This window comes from Passer domesticus, chromosome 8 (assembly GCF_036417665.1).
Source record: "Passer domesticus isolate bPasDom1 chromosome 8, bPasDom1.hap1, whole genome shotgun sequence".
Lineage (NCBI taxonomy): Eukaryota > Metazoa > Chordata > Aves > Passeriformes > Passeridae > Passer > Passer domesticus.
The window spans coordinates 52,649,849-52,668,438 of record NC_087481.1 but is presented as its reverse complement, the minus strand read 5'-3'; positions in this window follow the sequence as shown (position 1 = coordinate 52,668,438).

Genomic DNA, 18,590 nt, shown 5'->3' with positions numbered 1-18,590 from the left:
TGTACTGCAATTATAATGTGTGGGTATGAGGAGAGGGGTATCTTTGCTTGTGGGGCTACACAGACTTAATGCAGTAAGTACTTATTTTCTGCTTGTAAGCTGGGAAAGACACTAAATGAAGAAGAGCAAACCCAACCTATCTTTTTTAAACCAAGGGCATTTATAACCTTAGTAAATATAAACACTAAAAAAAAAAAGTCCATCCTCCCTCTCCTGGAATGATCTGGTACTATTGATCATATCCTGGTACCATGTTCTTCATAATATTTCAGATTGCCTGTTTTCTTTCCTTCCTAAGAACACAGGTTTTAAAAGTTCCAGATAAAAATATATAAATACATATCTTGGAAAAATATCTGAACTGTTATGTTGTGCAGTTAACTGCATCCAAGATACAAATGCAGATTTTACTGCAAGTCAAATGTTTTACAGATCAATTAGGATTTGAATGTTTATGTTGTAAGATTATAACAAGAATTGATGATAATGTTTCTTCAAAATTGTTCTCAGTGAAAAGTAAGTACACATTCAAAACTAATAACTTTTCTCCCTGAAGCTCTTGCATATATGTTTAGTCACCACAATGCCTGAATTGAATTGGTAATGTAAATGTCAGTTACTGTTAACCAAGATTAATATGTTTCAGGCCAAAGGTATGGTATTAGTGTAATGGTGATTTACTGTGGAAGTACTTGGGGCTAAAACAACTTGCCAGCAAATAGCAATTTGAAGTTTTACGGCAGCAATTCGAAGAGTTCAGGTTTGCAGTCCAAGATGGAATAGTGCATTTTTGTTCATTAGCCCTCAGGATGTTTGATTCTTTTTTTTAACATCATATTTCTTTCACACAGATGAGAGTTTGCAATATGGTAATCTGCAGTTAGCTGTAATTAGTTATGATGACAGAGTTGGATACAATTGCCAGGATTGTAAATTGGGGGCTAAACAGGTTTCTGCAGTATAACATCATAAATCTCACACAATCGTTTACAAAGTACATTGCTTTGCAAACTTTGGTGTGGAAGGAAGCAAGTGCTATCTCTAGTGAAGGGATTCTAAAGGTAAATTGCATGTTTGCATGTGTAAACACACAGGTTTACACATGACCCTTCATCAGGACCTTCCTCCCTTCCAAATGTTCCTGTCCAGAAGTTATAGGCAATCTGTCCATAATTTCTGGGATTTTTTTAAGCATCTGGAAGATGGGTGTTAGATACAGTTGACCTTTGTTTGTTATATACTGAAAAGTAGAATGATGCTGATAATTGATGCTGAACACCAGCAGCATTCCACTAAACTTTTAAAAGTATCATTTATTCAATAAGCTGTTTCCTTTTTTGCTGTAATTACTGTTAAGAGTAACAGTATTTCTCAAATCAAGATCTTCATCCAATTGCAAGGATCAATGTTCTTTGTTTTGAGTATGGGCTTTGACAGAAACCCAAGCCTTCAAAAAACAGCTATTGTCCAGCTACCTGTAATGTTTTAGATTAAATCCATTAGTTTTCTGTTAGGCCATTAATAATAGAACTGTTTAGGAAGTATGCAGAATATTTGCATTGGGTCACTTATGTGATGAATTCAAAAATGACCACATTTCAAAACTTTTTATCCACCTAAAGTATTTGCTTAAAATACTTGTTGATTTCCAGAATTACACTATGTTCAAAAATCTCTTAACAGGGAAAATACAAAATCCTAATACAGCTTTATAGAGTTTCTATAAATACATAAGAAATAAATTAATGCAGAACTGTACCTTTAATAATCTTCCTAAATTGCTGGTCTTTTTTTAAATGGCTTGCATTGTGCACATTTTTTTTTTCAGGTTTGTGATCTAAATTTTGGCCAAGCAAGTTAGAAGTGCATTCTGAGACTTAATGTTTCCTGTTTAACAGTGTTAAACCAATCCAAATGCTTGTTTTAGTTAACTGAAAGATTTTTAATCAGCTTAAATATACAACCTCTTACACTGATCTAAATTTGAGATGTAATAATAATAATTCATTTAGCAGATGAAAAGTTTGCAATATCTCCTTGTTTGACTAAAATTACCAATCTAGAGGAATGTACTTAAATTATATCAGTACAAATCTGTTGTGACACCAAATATTTATCAGAAGTACATTTGATGCTATCTTGAGTTGGGCAACAGTTCAAAAGCAGCCCTGCCAAAGTGCTTCCTCCTCCTCAGAATCCTGAAAAACATAAATGCATGCACTGGTTTTGCCCTAGTTTTTTTCTCCACCAATTTAATCCAGGATCAATCATGGTATTCTCTTGCATATCCTGAGTAGCCTTAAGTCTTTTGAGGAATAATTGTGTAGCTTCCCAAGTGTGGCTCTCTGAAGTAAAGCAAGAAACTACCTGGAAAGTAGAATGTGCTCTCACAATTTCTGTGTGAGAAATTGTTTGAGCAAGGCTGTCTCTGGAGCATCCTGGCCATCCACCATTTTATTGCGCAGTGTTGATGCTCCTTGAACACTCCTCACTCGGCTGCCATATCTTCATTTCTGCTCCCATCTCATGTGCTTGCACTTCTTTTGTGTTTAAAGGCCTACACACGAAATTCTTTTATCAGCTCCTGTGATAAAATACATCCAGTTTGAAGTTTGACAACAGCATACTAATACAATTACTTGTATTTCTTAATACTGCATTCCTGAGCTCCTTAACCAAAGAGTGGCTGCAGGGACAGTTTGACAGATAAAAACATATATATAGTTGTTAGAGTTTTAATAGTTTTTTGCCTGCAACCATAATCTGTATCATTATTTTTTTAGTTTAATTCTCTTGGACAAGTTTCAAAGATAAATGTGGTGTGTAATAAGTCTTTGCAGCCTCTAATTTGTGAAGGAGTGTCTGTCCAGTTAATACTTGCTCATTGAAGCAAGGGGTTTTGAAATAGCTGAAGTACGAACTGTAATTACTGATGTCTGTTTCCTATTCACCTATGGCTTCTGGCATTTGATCAAAAACTGTAATGTATTGCTTAATCTCAAAGCATTCCCCACTTTCAAAAATATTTACCTCATGAGAATTGCACAGCACTAACTGACCTTAGCAAAAACAGAGTAGATTTTTATTTGGCATTGATCATATGTAGCTAAGCCACCAACAAGTATTTTTCCTGTTGTTTTTGAGTGTTGGTAATTTAGGTACAGATGTGTCTGTAGTGTACCTTTAGTGCAAGCTCAAAGCATCTTAAAAAGTATTAAATATATTAATAATAGGGTGGGATTTTTACTTCACAAATGGGGTGGCTAAAAAGAGGAGTACAAAGGTTGAGCAATTTATGTGAGGGAAACTCCTGGCTGGCAGCAAAGTGGCGAGTGGAAGGAATCTCCTGGTTTGCTGTTTTGTCAAAGCTGAGAGTAACAGAGAGAAATCAGTCTTGAACAATTTTGTGGCAGGTGCCTAATCCTCTTTGAAAGTCATTGGGAATTGGGCACCTCATTACCATCTCTCCCACCGAGAGAGTAAAAGAACTGCGATATTGAATGCAGATGTTCTGGGCATCACAAGAGTAAGTAAAAGCCTGAATTTCATTCGAGAAAAGTTGTCATTTTTCGTGTTGAAAAATGTCTGCATTGCTTTGATCTGTCTCCAGCTGTGTTTATTTTACCATCAAATCTTGTCTTCCCAGTTTCTGTGGGGTTGTAACAGAGTTGAGAGGTTTCTATTTCTTTACTTGTAATTGGACCTGGAATAAAATATTTTGCCCCAAAAAAAGCATAGAAGCTAAACAGACACTAAGAAATTGAAAACAGCCAGCTTTATTAAAGGAGTTCTACCTATTTTACATGTGATTGTGCTTGCCATGCTCATTCTCTGACATTGACTCATCCTGACTTAAATAGTATGTTCGTTTCTCTTGGAGTTTCCCAGGTGTGCTGGCTGCCTGACTCACAGATGGAAGTGACTTCAGGCTGGCATGAAGTGACCACAGATTGAAATGAGCATTTGTATTTCCATGTTACGTGTCCTAATGAGTCAGCCTTTGGCAGCTTTTTCTGTAACTGAGGAAAATAAATACAAGAGAATAGATAGATACAGAAGTAAGGGTTTTACCCAAATGAGAACTGACTGCTTTCTGGTAGCCAGAGAGAGAATTTTGTTCATCCTTTTTTTCACAGCCTCTCTGAAATGAACAATATATTCAGGTAGCCCAAACAGCAAGTTCAGATATCAAGCAAAGTGTAATGCTGCTTGTGGACTGGTATTTTAAGGATTTCTCTGTGGAAAAGTGGATGCTGACCTTGTCAGATCTTTAATCCTGAAATGCCAGTTGGCCTCTAGTGGTACAGACCAGTATTAATTAATTAACTAGTAGTGCCCAGTACTGCTCAAAGAAAGAAAAAGAATCTGCATCTTCTCTGTTTGCTCTGATTCTGTCCAGTCATCAGCACCTGTGATGAAAAATCATTGCATTCTTTTGTGAATTGAAAAGATTCCCAGCATAACCAAGGATCACCGAGATTGTTTTAACATCGATTCCTCTTCTGTGAAACTTTCTATAAAAATACATTTTCCACAATTATGTTTGAAGTATGTCACCAGCTCCTCAAACTCCCCTCTGTAATAGCACAGGATTGTAAGAAAGCCCTGAGTAAAACTAGGTGTAATGTGCTGGTATAAAGTGTAAACATGCAAAGAACATCAGAAAGTTGACGTATCGCGTGATTCAGCTTCTAATTACCATCAAACAATGGAGGATGGAGCTTTTAGTTTTTGCAAGTTAATGAAGAGAATGTTGAGAGCAGCCTGCTAGCAAGAGCTGTCCTCTCTGTTATCTGCTGGAGGAGTACACAAGCTGCAAAGGGGGAGAGTCAGCCAAACGGGCATTTCCAATTTGAATACTTCCTCTTTTTAGAAATACGTTTATAAAATGTCCTCTACTCTCAGCGCAGCAATGCCAAGGGCCTTTCTCGCAGAAATACAGACATCACACAATGCTCTTTGTTAAGAATTTACTGCCTTTGCTTCTCTTGCTGTGTTGTTTGTTTGTTTGTTTGTTTAACAAACAACACTTTAAAATATGCTTAGCTTTAAGTCACTTTAATTTTTAAAGACCGGCTCAGGGAAGGGATTTGGGTGCACTTTGTTAAACAACAGCACGTTTTCCCCAGCTCTGTGGGGCTGCTGTTTCACGCCATACTTTTAGCAGGCTTTTTAAAGATCAGTGTCACATCTCACAGGCTGGTGTGCACTGCCTGCCCTGGGGTCAGGCCTCAAGGTTAGCTACCTTGGGTGTGTTTGAGCAGTTGCTGCTTCCTTTCCAATCTCTCCTTCCTGAAGGAAAAGTGTCTTCTTTTAAAGCAGTCCTTTTTCAGTGATCTGGTTTAGAACATACATCCACAAATAATTGCACAGAGCTTATTAGAGGAGTGGTAGAGAATGGGCTGAGGAGTGAGAGCAAAAGGATGAGATTCCTGTAGAAGAGGAAAGAGGGAGCGAAAAATGTCTCATACTGGCATTATCCAGGTCATACTGAGGGCCCTGTGCTCAGTTTTAGTCTCACAGCATTCCCACTGGAATAGCTGATGATAGCTGGACACTGTTGTTGATAAGTATGTATTTGAAGCATAAAATTATCTGATGTAATTAATTTTCTGATTCAATCAAAAAGCCTTAGTTCTAGGGATATACTTCCAGATCCTTTCATGATGGAAGTGGCACAATTTAGCTACAGATCCACAATCTCTGGGGATCATATTCTGCTGCCCTCAATCAAGGAGAGCCTTTACTCCTAAACTTGTCAAACTGGAACCAATAAGGGTGACAAAATTGGTATGAAAACAAAGGACTGGAGACATCGACCTGCATTTGCTATGGAGTGTGGATATTAGCTCCTATTTCAATGCTGACTGCAGAAGGGTGTATAAATATTTAAAATCTGAAGGCAACTGTTAGGAGGAGAAAATTAAGCAGGCAGTGCTGTACTTGGTGCTGCTAAACAATCTAGCACTTAAGTGCTGATGCAGCCTGTATAGAAAGACCTCTCCAGTGTTTTAACTGCCTGCAGGTGCCTGAGCTCTTCTTCTGCATTAATTTTCAGTGGTCCCAGCACTGCATGTTGTCAGAGTTCTAGCAGGTGTTTACAGATCCTCAGAATGAGATTCCCAGTGGATTTAAGGGGCTCCGTCAGAATATCTGTGCCTCAGCTCTGAAGTTTCTTGAATATTTGCTTTCTCACAGTGTTGAGGAAGCTGAAGTGGAATGAGTTCTGGAGAAGGGACTCTTGTGAGGTGTCCAGGCTTCAGATCCTATTTCTTTGATGCAAGGAAAAGGGTATATTGAAGCAGGGGGAGGAGTGGGGAGTAACTGAGGTCAGAAAAGGCTGGAGGACCAGAGATAAAGGCAGATGTCTTGTGGAAAATCTTCCAGCTCCACTGTTGTCAATGGTGAGAATTTGTTAAAACAAAAAAGCTTGGTTTCTACAAGGTATGAATACTATAACTTGTATTATTTAGGTACAGGGCAGTACTAAACACCTTCCTCAAGTCTGCCTGGATGTTTATACTTCAGTGTGTGATCTCTGTCAATTCAACACAACTGCTGCTGCCATAACAAAAAAAAAGACCTTCTCAGAAATGTTTTTTAGTTGTTCAATGAGAGTTTATCACAGCTGACACATCCCTTTTGTTACTGTCACATAAAATAACCAGATGACTGCTACCAGAGCCTTACCAGTCACCACTGCCACCACTGTAGAGAGCTGGAAAAGCTCCCAGCCAGATCTTGTAGGACACATTTTTGGTGCCGATGTGGAGTGCATGCACCTTCATCAGCTGAGCCCCTAATTTAGAAGGAGGAAGTTCATGGATTATACAAACTGTTCAGGTCATCAGTGTACTCTAGTGAGAATATTTCTGTGAGAGTCTCCCTGTGGTCACGCAATATGGAAAAAAAAGCTGTAAAATAACCTCGTGCCTGAGCTCCCTCTGGTGTAGAGAGAGCATGTGCTGCTTGCACAGATGTGAGCTAAATTCTGCAGCTGGATTGCCCCTAGTCACTGCTGCTCATTCCTGTCACGGTGGCCATGCCCACAGCTCAGTCAGGACCATTCACTCACAACAGCCCAAGTATTGGGATGAAAACTCCTTTTATTCTTCCCAAATAATAGCACAGGTTAGGAAAGTTGGCCGAGGCTGTGGAGAGTATGACTCACAGGATAGAGTTGATCTCAAGTAATTGTAACCAAGCACAGGCACCCTGACATTTGACTTTTACACAGTGAAAACCTGGCTGCAGCTCCTGTGATTCACACCTGCCCTGCAATGAGCACCTATTTTCCACTGCTCATAACCCTCTTACACCTTCTGCCCACGTCTTGTATTGAGTGTTTCAATTGACTTAATTATTGTCCTAAGTAAATGTTAACTAGAACTTTATGAGCCATCATGACACAGAGGATTCAAATTTTTATTGAAATATGTTTTGGGGAATAATTAATAGACATGCACAATTCTTTTGTTATTTGTTGTGAAATTCATCCATTCTGATGACATTTCAAGAGCTGTTTAATCCTTATTGCACTAATTTGCTGGTGGGATATCCCACAGACAAAAGATTTGCTTTACCAAGACTGAGCAGGTGCTTTGTTTGACATTTCTTACACAGCCCAGTATTTCAGATGGAGAATAATGGCACTGCAAATGTTAATGCACCTCAATTGATCCTTCCAGCCCTGCTCAGCAATGCAATTCATCCTCTAAGCACAGAATCTTACTTCTAGAAAAAATTAAGTAGAAGTGCTTAGATCACATAGACTCCATTAGAAATAGGATGTCCATCTAATAATAGAAAAAAATGTGTGAATTGGTCCTGAGGATAAATGGGCACAGATCTATTGAAGCAAAGCAGTCTTTTTATGTAAGTGGAGTTGCACATGTTTTCTCCAGGGATCAGTTCAGTCCACTTTGCCTTTGTAGTTTATGCTGAAATTCTTCAAGATAGGAAAAACTTGCAGAGTATTTGCATGCACTAAGTGCTTGGCATAGATCAGAGTCTTTACTTCTCACTTTTGCTAGCAGTACAGTCATTTAAAATTAAAGAAAAAAAAATAAAACAAGTAATTAATCCTGTATGAATGTTCAAACATTTGGTTACTAAGAGTTATTTTCTCCCTCTAGACCTTGGACTTCCTCTGTGTATGATCCAAAAAGGCAAGTAAAAGTCCTTTCCAGGAAAATACAATTTTCAAGCGCCCTGATTGTGCTATGATACTTGCTCTACCTGAATCTTTTTAGATAAGAGGCATCATGCTGCCTTTCATTTATTTATCTCTGATTGAAGAGCAGGGGAACACAGAAGTGGCAGTCAAGGAACATGTTAGAGGTGTGTATAGAGTTTGTGATAGTGAGATCAAGCAGAACTCGTAACAGGGAGAATTTACCTCATCTAGAAATTCAGCTGTGCTCATAATAAGATCCTCCCTCACAAAGAAAAAAAAGAACAATCTGGGAAAAAACTCTGGGAAAAAACTATCTTCCCCACCCCTTTGAAAAGACAGTCTGATCTTGTTTTTAAGGTATGGATTTGGACTCTGGGTATTTTTCCACAGTCTTTTGCAGGCCAGACTAAGATCATCCTGTCCAAGCTGGCAAGCAAGCTCCAGCTCCACTCCCAAGTCTGTGCAGCTCTATTTGTGTGCTGCTGTGTCCACTCCATTAAACCTTCTGAGAGCCCCTAAGACTTGTTTGAAAAAAAATCTGGACAGACATTCCTCAGAAGAGCACAGCTCAGTGACCAGCACTGGCCCCACTTCGCTGTGAGACCCTGGAGAAAATGCTCTGAGCCAGGTTTTGAGACACACAGAGCCATCCCAGAGCCCACTGGTAAAGTGCTGCTGATAAAAAAAAACAAACAAAAAAAAAAAAAAAAAAAAAAAAAAAAAAACCAAAAAAAACCCCCAAAACATTTTATCAGCATTTATTAATGATTTTAAAGGCTCAGCTGCAGTCTCTGGGTTTGCCAGAGGGTGTGTGCAAAGCCCAGCTCTGACACTGCCTCACAGGGGGGCTGTGAATGAACTCCTGCATCCCCCCCTGAGTACAGGCATTCCAAATCCACTGGGAATTTAATATTTACACAAACCAACTCAACACGTTTGGGGAGGATCAGTCAGCCCTGGGCTACCTGGTGCCTCAGTGGCTGGGATATTTCCTTACTGTGGAGAGGGTGTCCTCCAGACTCCAGTATGGATGGGAAGCTCAAAATTCAACTGCACCTATAAGGAGAGCCCTGGTGAGGAAGGACCTGGTCTGAGAAAAATGCCTGTTTTCAGGCATTATTTGTTTAATTTCAAACTGCTTTCTCCATGGTTGAGCTCTTCAGGTCCTGTGTAAGGGGGACACATGGTGAATTCTGCCACGATTTGGACAAAAATCTGTGCAAGAATTGCATGGTTGAATTGATTGAGTCTGCTTTACACAGGGAGGCAAGTAAAGGTTCATGGAAATCCCAACTTTCAAATCCTTCCAAAATGACATCTAAGCAGATTTCTTAAAAAAATATGGCCTTTTATATTTTTTAACCAAACTTTTTAATTAGCATGAATTAAATTTTGGCTTTGCTTGTGTGGGAAGAAGGAATGTAAAGGCAATTTTTGGATATCATCATGCAGTAAGTACCTCTGAAGAGGGCTGCACTCAGTTCAAAAGAGGCATGCACTTGAGAGCTCATAGGCCACACTTCCAAATTGTATTACAACCAGGGTTTTAATTCTCTTCTAATTCTAAGAAAGGAAGATCAACAAGACGGTTATTTGCAGGAGATATTGGGCATGGAATCTCATTTAGAAATATTTTTCTGATCTCCTTATGCTTTTTTAACAATGGAGCTTATGGCTGAAGAAGTCTATGAAATGAGCTATTTTTGTGGGAGAAAGGTAATGTTACCACTTGGTTTTTCCTCCCCAGGGAGGGTTTTGTCCCCCCTGAAGAGCCCAGCACTGCACAGGGAGCAGCAGGGAGGTGCATATATTAGAGAGATGATGGGTGGGGTGCAGAAGCAGCCAAATTTTTGCTTCAGCACAGCCTGGAAGCAGCTGTGAAGTGAGAAACAAAGGCTGTGGCTGGCCACACCTTGGGAGAACGGCAGCACCCACACGAACCATGGCAAGCTCCAGCAGTGCCTCCTCCTCCCTGCCCCTGTGCATGCAGGAATGCGCCGTCCTGCCTTCCCTGGTGGCTGCAGCTCTGCCATTGTCATTCCGCTGCAGTCGTGCATGCCATCGGAATTCATTTGTCATATCCCAGGAACTGGAATCCATCAAAGCCTAGTCACTGGCCTTTTAATTAGTGTTAGATTAGCATTTGAAGATAGGGGTAAATTCCCAAGTCTAACTTTGTTTAAAGGTGCATATTCAATACAGTAGCCAGGAAATCATGTATTCTCATGTACTTATTACCTTAGTAATGTAATGCTGTGAGGGGAAAAGGCAGATAATACTTCCGACAAATATTAAATGTTATTTGTATAGCTGCTGTCTGTGAATTTAAACAGAAAATCATTTCTCATGCCTGGCCATGAAACACACACAAATTTCTTTTGTGGCTTTCATGTTTCATTAAAGCTTTGTATGTGGAGGAGAAGAAAATCTAAATTGCTACTTAATTAAAGGGATACTGTCAGATTAAATATATTTTGAAGAAATGAACTTTGCTTTTTACCTGGGTTGTCAGTAACACCTAGGATTATTAAAAATGAAATATTTTTTAACATCTAATATACTTCTCACCATTTATCAAGCTGGGTCTTTTCTTCTCCTTGCCTGGTGAAACTAAAACAGTCTCTTGCTTTTCCCTGTAGTCAGCTTCATTGTCTGGATCCTATTAGCTAACCCAATATTGGAGAGCTTTAGGTTGTAAATACCACGAGGTGAACCTTACATCTAAACCAAAAAAAAAAAAAAGAAAATGTATGGCTCTTTCTTTATTCCATTAAAATATTTCTCTAAAGCTGGACATAATGTAATATACTCTCCCTTAATCACATTTTCATCACCACACAGCATGTGCAGAGCAGGTTAAATCCTGGAAAGTGCTGAGCAGTGTGGGGTGTGTGCCTTCCCCTCTCACTGAAGGCCAAAGGTTCCAAAGGTGCTCAATTGCACAGAGAGGGGTCAGGCATCTCTCTCACAGTGTTTGGAAACCAGAGCCCAGCCCCACTCGGGGAGCTACTGACTGCTGTGGTGAAGGATTTAAATTAGGAGCAGGGCAGGATTGGAAAATATGTGGGTACATCTGACAAGTGAAAATGAGAAGTGATGTGGAGCCCCTTGGCTTTCCTACAACATCTGCATGGTCCTGTGTAGAAGGGCAGGCAAAATCTTATCCAGGCAGATGCCAGGTGCAGCTGTAGAAGAGCCTGGATTCTGCATGAGTGGCTTTGTTGTTGATTTAACAGGAGCTGCAGAAAGAGGATAGAGAAGGTGTGCAGTATGAGTAACATTATTATATTTGGAAATAATAATGCATTCAGCAATCCCAGAACTCTGCAATATCAGAAAGGGCATTATTTACAAAATGGCCCTATCTATGTACACCAGTGAAAGCTGGTTGTGGAGTTTCATATTAATGCACATTAGCATCCTCATGAACCTATCTGATAATACTTATACATGGAGACTTAAGCTCCTTAAGCAATGTTCACACCTCCATGAAAAATAATACAGTTAAGTTCTTCCTTTAAATAAACTTTCTGAGCAAGTCTATTAACAGTTATCTGCTATCTGCCACAAGGGGAAACATGTAGACTGTTCTGTAGTGTCTTATAAATCTTGGGCTGCTGAGTATTAGGTAGTAAATTAAATGAGAAGCCAGAGCTCCTTTCACTGGATCCTCCTACTTCATTTTACCACGTGGGAATGTTTGAGTCCTGAGGAAACAATCTGCATCCCCAAGGGAAATGTTCCTGCATTCTGACAAATAAGTCTCCTCTGTAAAGAGCATTTCAGAATGCTTTTGTAGTAAAAATTTACCATGGCCTAGGCTTATAAAAGCCTGCTTTGGTGTTGTCCTGTGTTGTATCATTTTAAGATGAGTGTGAGAGACCACTGACAAAATCTGGCTTCAAATATCTGGAGATGTCCACAGGCTTCAACAACAAACAATAGCCTGTGGTTTGGCTCCTGGAGCTCAATTCCCAGGTCAGCTATTTCCTCTGACTGAGCAATTCACTTCATCCTCCCCTGCTCATCAAGGATGGTGAGGGGGCTGAAGGAATATGTTCCTGGCCTTGCAGTGGCTGGCATGGCCTGGGATCTCCACAGGGGAAACCGTAAGAGTCGCTTTGGGGACAGAGGTTCTGAGCAGGGCCATGGAAGCTGATGGGAAATTCTGTCTGCTATGAAACGCTATCACGTCATTTAAAAGCAAACTCTAAAGAGAGGCTGTCATTGTAAATGAAATCTCACAGACTTTTTGGGTTGTCTTTGATGCGTTTGTATGAAATCTGTTTTCATCCCATTTATTGCCGCATAAACTTTCCACAGTGGCAGTAGAATTTCTTTTGAATAAAAAAAATCACCCTCAACAACTGGAGGATTTGGATTCTAACCATAAAATTTAAGTTAGCTGGATTTATAATATGCCATAATCAAGTAAAAATACATAAACAGGGAATCAGACATGTACAGGCAGCACAGAACATGGATAATTCCTTTTAGGATTTAGCATATGGCCAGCAGCTGGCAGATCCCTGCAAAACTGAATGATAACGTAGACATCCTTTGCTGCATGTTCCTGGGTGACAATAACTGGTAGGAAGGAAAAGACTGGCCATTCATAATCTTTATTTTATTTAGTGAGACTTTTATTTCTCTTTTGAAAGGGAGAAGGAAGACATGGAAAGGCAGAAGCTTCCTGGAAAGTAGAAGCCTCTATAAATGGCACCAATGGGAAAAATAGGCTTTTATTTTCTTTCAAAGACATAAAATTAAACAGAACTTTCCAGCATATGTTAGTATTCATAACTCTTGCAGACCATGCATCAGAACAGAAGACTTGTGATGATTATTAGTCCTTTGTGTTGCGGTAGGTCCTGGAGATCAGGGTACTATTGTGCTGGTTGCTCATAATTAGAGATTGTGTACTCCCTGGAGTAGTGACTATCTCAATAAACAAGACAAAGGGATGAGAAAAAGGAGTTGGTATTGTTCTCACTGCACAAACAGTGCACTAAGAAACTGGCAAATTAAATAATTTGCCCAAGTTCATGCGAGATCTGGCAGAATTTGGCAGGAAAAGCTTCTTGGTTTTTTGCCAGGTAGGTATTTAGCTGATTGATCTCCTCCTGCAAAAGAAGGAAAACATGGTTTTAAGTGTCAAAATAATTTCAGATTTAAGAAATAAATTCATTTTGTCACCACCATTGTGGTCACATGAATATCAGGTTTTATTTTTGAATATTTTGGTTTTCTTTTCAATTTCTCCAGTTTATTTCCACCCATCTTTCTCTTTAAAAAGAGATGAGTAGAAAAACTAGGAGAGGAAAGAGTTGAGAGAACTGGTGAGGAAAAACTATACATAAAAGTTCTAATTAAAACAACACCACTTCCCCATAGTTTTTAGCTTCATTTAAAAACTCAGAAAATTGGTGAAGGTGAAAAAAACATTAATTTCATGACGGACAGAATTAATTTTCTCTCTTATTTCCCCTTCTTTTACCACATACAGGAAAGGCCCCAAGCCCAGTGTGAGAGGAAGCCAGCAGAACCTTTTGGCCATACAGCCTTGAGGCTGCCCAGCCACTCTGAATATTGCCATGACTGTTCCCCCTTTTCTGGGAGAACCCCAGTGCTCCCCTGCCCAAACTGGCAGTGCCCAAACAAGTGCTGGAGCCAGGATGGTGCCAGAGCTCACATACTGGGCTGTGTGAGAGCTTGTGCTGCACATCTGGGGCAAGGTAAGGATTTGGGAGCTGAGAGTCTGAGCTGGGACTGGCAGCACTGGGAACGTTCCAAGAGGAATGGCTGTGACAGAAAACCTGTGATTCTCTTGGTCATTATGGGGTTTTAAGCCCATAATTCTGTCTCTTCCCTACCTGTGGAACAGAACCTGAACCAGGCTTCTCGCAGCAATTTCCTGCCGTGTCTGCACCAGTCAAAACCTGCTCTCTGCTTGCAGAGCTCTCAGGAGCTTATTTCACTCTTCCAGTTCCTCACGTGATGTCAAGAGTCCAGAATACCACAAGGAACTTATTGTTTGTGCCTTTAAACATGAACACATGAAAGAGGCGTGCTGGATACACAAGGAAGGGTACCTTCTTCCATCCTGTCTCTCCTTTAGTACATTGGAGGCAATAATGCAGTTTTTTTCTTCTTATCATTGTTTCTTGGTGCTAGGATTGCTGTGGAATGACTCCTGTGCTCATACTGAGGCCAAGGGCTGGGGGTGCTTGGACCTCATCCCAGAGCATCCTGCGACATAAACAAGTTTTAAATATGTTCTGAGAGCTCCCATCATTTGAATGATAATGATGTAACATTTTCATAGCACTTAACAAGTTCAAAACCTGAAGGGAAAGCAATCAAATTAAAAAAAACAAAACCTTTTGCTCAAGCTTAATACTTTTTAGAACACTAAGTTGCCATAACAACTTGATGCAAAAATCTTTGGTGGAAACTTTGTATTTGGTCCTACTGTGGCTAAAATAACCTTACTCTTGTGTTAATACTTAGCCAGCATAGTAAATGCTATTGGTTACAGAAAATTAAAACTTTTAAATAGTGAAACTACTTTTACTGGAGTAAAAGAAACCTCTTAAATCTAAGTGTTTTTCTTCTTTTAAAAAAGCATAATTTGTCAGACATTAAAATAACAAAAGGTCTTTGAAAAAGGATTATGGTTTCTGATGTTTCACTACGAGAACGGATTTACTTTATATCCTACTGATGTTGTAATCTTGAATTCTGAGGTAATGTTTTAGCCCTTTCTTTTCACATAAATAAAGATTTCAATGATAGCACTTCATTTCTTCTGTAGAACTTTCCTTTATTTTTCAAACTACTCATTTTCTCTCGCTTAAACCATTTCATCAGAACAACATACAAATTGGATGCAGTGCTTATTAGGAGGAGGGGAACAGTTAGAAAGGCAGAGCATTTCAAATCAACACAGTGCTGACTGTGAGGTAGATTTTAAATGAAGAATTTCCATATTCCTTATTGCTGATATGTTTTCCTCCAAAGTGTACTTTTAAAAGAAATCTTATTTTTTAAAATTTCCTTGTAAAACATGCAGGTGTATTTTTTTAATCATATTGTGGAGTATTTTTAAGTCACTTGAACTTTCATTGCCATGGAGCACAAACAATTGTTTTCCCTCAGTAGTAAGCACTGAATTTTAAGAATCAAAAATTATATTTTAGCATGGTAACAAAACACTTGCTAATCAGACTGACTTCATCCCTCCTTGAAAAACGGTGCTATATTTCTCTTTGGGCTGCATAGGTTTTAATTAACACTAAGTGTCTTTAAAGAGTTGCAAATTCCCACCCTTTCTGAAAGGAAATCCACTCTTTGCGCACAATTGGGCTGCTTTTTGGGGTTGTTTAATATCTTATAGCTGGGTGAGTGGTGGAGACAGCAGAGCATCTTTAAAAGATAATTGTTTACTACCAAGGGAACAAAGAGTGCTCAGGGAGGCTCGACAAGAGATTTCCCTGCAGCAACTTCATCATTATTATTAGCCTGCTTTCCAAATAGGGACCATTCTCCTGACTCTCACCCTACAACCTGCCTTTGAAAGTATAGAAAAAGTGCTGTTTATAAACCAGGTTTTTTTTTCTTTATTTTGTATGGTGAAGTGAAGGCCAAAGCCTTTTCCGCTCCAGCAGAACCAGCAGGGAGGAAATACAAGCAGTAATTACCTTAAACAAGCAGGACATAAAGGCAGCTGCCTCTCCAGCCCAGTGCTCCAAGGGTATGAGGAAATGTCAGCACTCCCAGCCCACAACAGCTGGCTGCAAATCTGGCATCCCTGTGCTCCTCCAGCCTTCTCCTGTGGCAGGAGTCCTGCCTGGGATACTGCAGGACATGGGTCCCCAGAAACAGGGGATGGCTTTGTTCAGGTGAGCAATCCCACTGATGGTCCTTGAGTGAGAGAAATGACAAAGCATCCTGGAAATCTGTTGTGGAGAAAATAGTTTGGTTCAATTCTCCCAGAATAATTCTATGTAGAAATTTTCTGTTGCCTCATTTTTTTGTGTGTGTGTTGTTTATTTTTTCTTGAATAAGAAAAAACACAGTTACCTGCATCCACTTTTCTTGAATAAGGATAAAATTGTCTTTAATTTTATATTTCAGCACAAAATATTCTTCTTTCTTTTTCCGCTGTCTTCCTAGACACAGGAATTTGCTGACAGAAGCAAAGCCACCACAAAGGACCTGGGCATGAGACAGGGGCTGGGAGGTTTGACAGGGAGCACGTGGTGCTTTGTGGGTTCAGTGCAGAAAAAAGCATGTTCCTTAAAAATGGTGAAGAGACCAGCTGGGCCCCACTCATGGCCTTGCTGCCCCCACCACGGGCTCTTCTGGACAGTCATGTCCACGTTGTGGCCATTGCAGGTGGGATGGGGCAGCACTGGCTGTGCTGGATGGGTTGTCCCAATAATAGGATTTGATTTGAAGGCTCCCACCCTGAACAGCCAGATCTTTGTTGCCCTCTTGAGATGTGTGGCAGATTTATTCCTACTAATGTTTTAAGTACAGAGTGTATCTAGTGTACTTATTGCTCCTAATTAATGTGAGAATAAAGAATCAAAGAGGGCATTCCTCCAATGAGTTGTTTTTGAAGAGTGGCAAATTAATCCCCTTGGATATGGCTGAAGCCAGGGAAGATCTTTTTGTTCCTCTAACTGCAGCAATTAGATGTCCATAACTCTGCTCACAATAAATAGATTTTAATAACTATTTATTCTCTTATTGTAGGCCCAAATCCTGGGCCTTGCATCCTTCAGCCACAGGTCCTTGCAGGTAACTGGAGATGTCGGGGTGTGTTTCCACTTGTCAGGACCTGTGTGCACACACGTGTGTAAGACACTGTTGTCAGGGGTTGCATGGAGCCATTTAAATGCAAATTTTGTTAGATTTTCCTTTAGGCTCTTGTGAGCATTGGACCAAATCCTAAATTTGGTCCTCTGTGTTTTCCAGGCCCCGTTTGCTCACACAGTTACCTGTGCCCACTTTCCCTGAATGTACATTTTGCAGGGAAGAATTTGATGGCTGGGTGTTTTTGTACGGCTGTCTCTGTAAATGCACGCTAACATTTCAAGGGGATGCTTGTAATCTGCTTTAATAAGGATCAGGTTTACCAGAACTCGCTCAGACTTCACGGGAGCAACTTTAAATCTCCCAGAGTCAGGGAGCTGGGACAGCCCTGGGGCGCGATAAGCCAGAGATGAGACTGACAGCCCCTCGTGCTGATGGGGGCTGGAGATAAGGGGCTGGGACCTTTCCAGCTGGAATTGTTTCTCCAGGGTGAGGGTGGTGGGGAAGGAGCGGGAGCACCTTTGTGCTGAAGGTCTCAGAGCTTGGGCTCATTCAATGCTATCAGCCTGCAGCAGACCCCGCGGGGCTCCTGCACCTGCTGGCCCTGCTCCTTTGTGCCAGTGCCACGTCCTGCCCGACACCCCGGGGTGACAGAGCCCACTGTGCCAGAGGGTCCCCCCTCCACAGGGTAATCCTCCATGCCTGGATCTTTATTCAGGGCTGCAGCTGCCCGTGGTGGCCATGGGTGTGCAGCTGGAGGCGGCCATGGCTCGCGCTGAGGGAGGGTGGATGGTGGGTTTCCCCTCCGTGCCTTGTTTCTTTTTGCTGGTTGAAAGTCTTTTCTGTGGTGCTGTGGATGAACCCTGTGTTGCCCTTCAATTGACTAAATGTAATATCCTAACAAAGTTCACTACCCAAGGGAAAGTACGGCCCTTGCACGCTCAAGGGGAGGAAGACAGCGTTTATGTTTCACTGCAGCCATTCATGGCAAAATAACATGAAGTAAAATCTTTCTGCGCTGCTCAACTTCAGAAAAAATGGTATTTTCACAGGCCTTTCCTTCTTGGGTATTATACCTTTTTTAAATGGGAGCAGGCTGTAAATAGCTGTGAAAAATCATTGAGAAGGGGAATTTCTACAAAGCACAGGATGTCACATGAATGCAGACATGGATATTTAAGTTTGTTGATATTTATCTCATATAATACAACTTAATACTTGGTAATTTTGGTACCCTCAGTTAATGAGTTCTTAAACTGAATTCTGTTGTGAAATTCTAGAGCTAGAAGAGTCATGCTAGGTCAAGTTAAGGCTTTATTCTACTCAGTGCTGTTTGAAATTTGGGGCCAAATCTGAGCTATTCAGCCTAGGAAACCAAGGTAAATGTTGTGGCCAGGTTGGAGTGGTTGTGGTTCTTTGATGTTGCGTGGTGCACAAAAAGGAAATTGTGAGGTCAGAAGGGAGGGAAAATTGTTTTAGAGCTCAAAGAAGTAGTGAGGCATGGATAGAAGGTCTAATGGTGTTACTGGGGGAGGCATGTCAGAGACAGTGGGGTCAGCCAGGTGGTGAAAGACACACTGCAGAGACACACAGA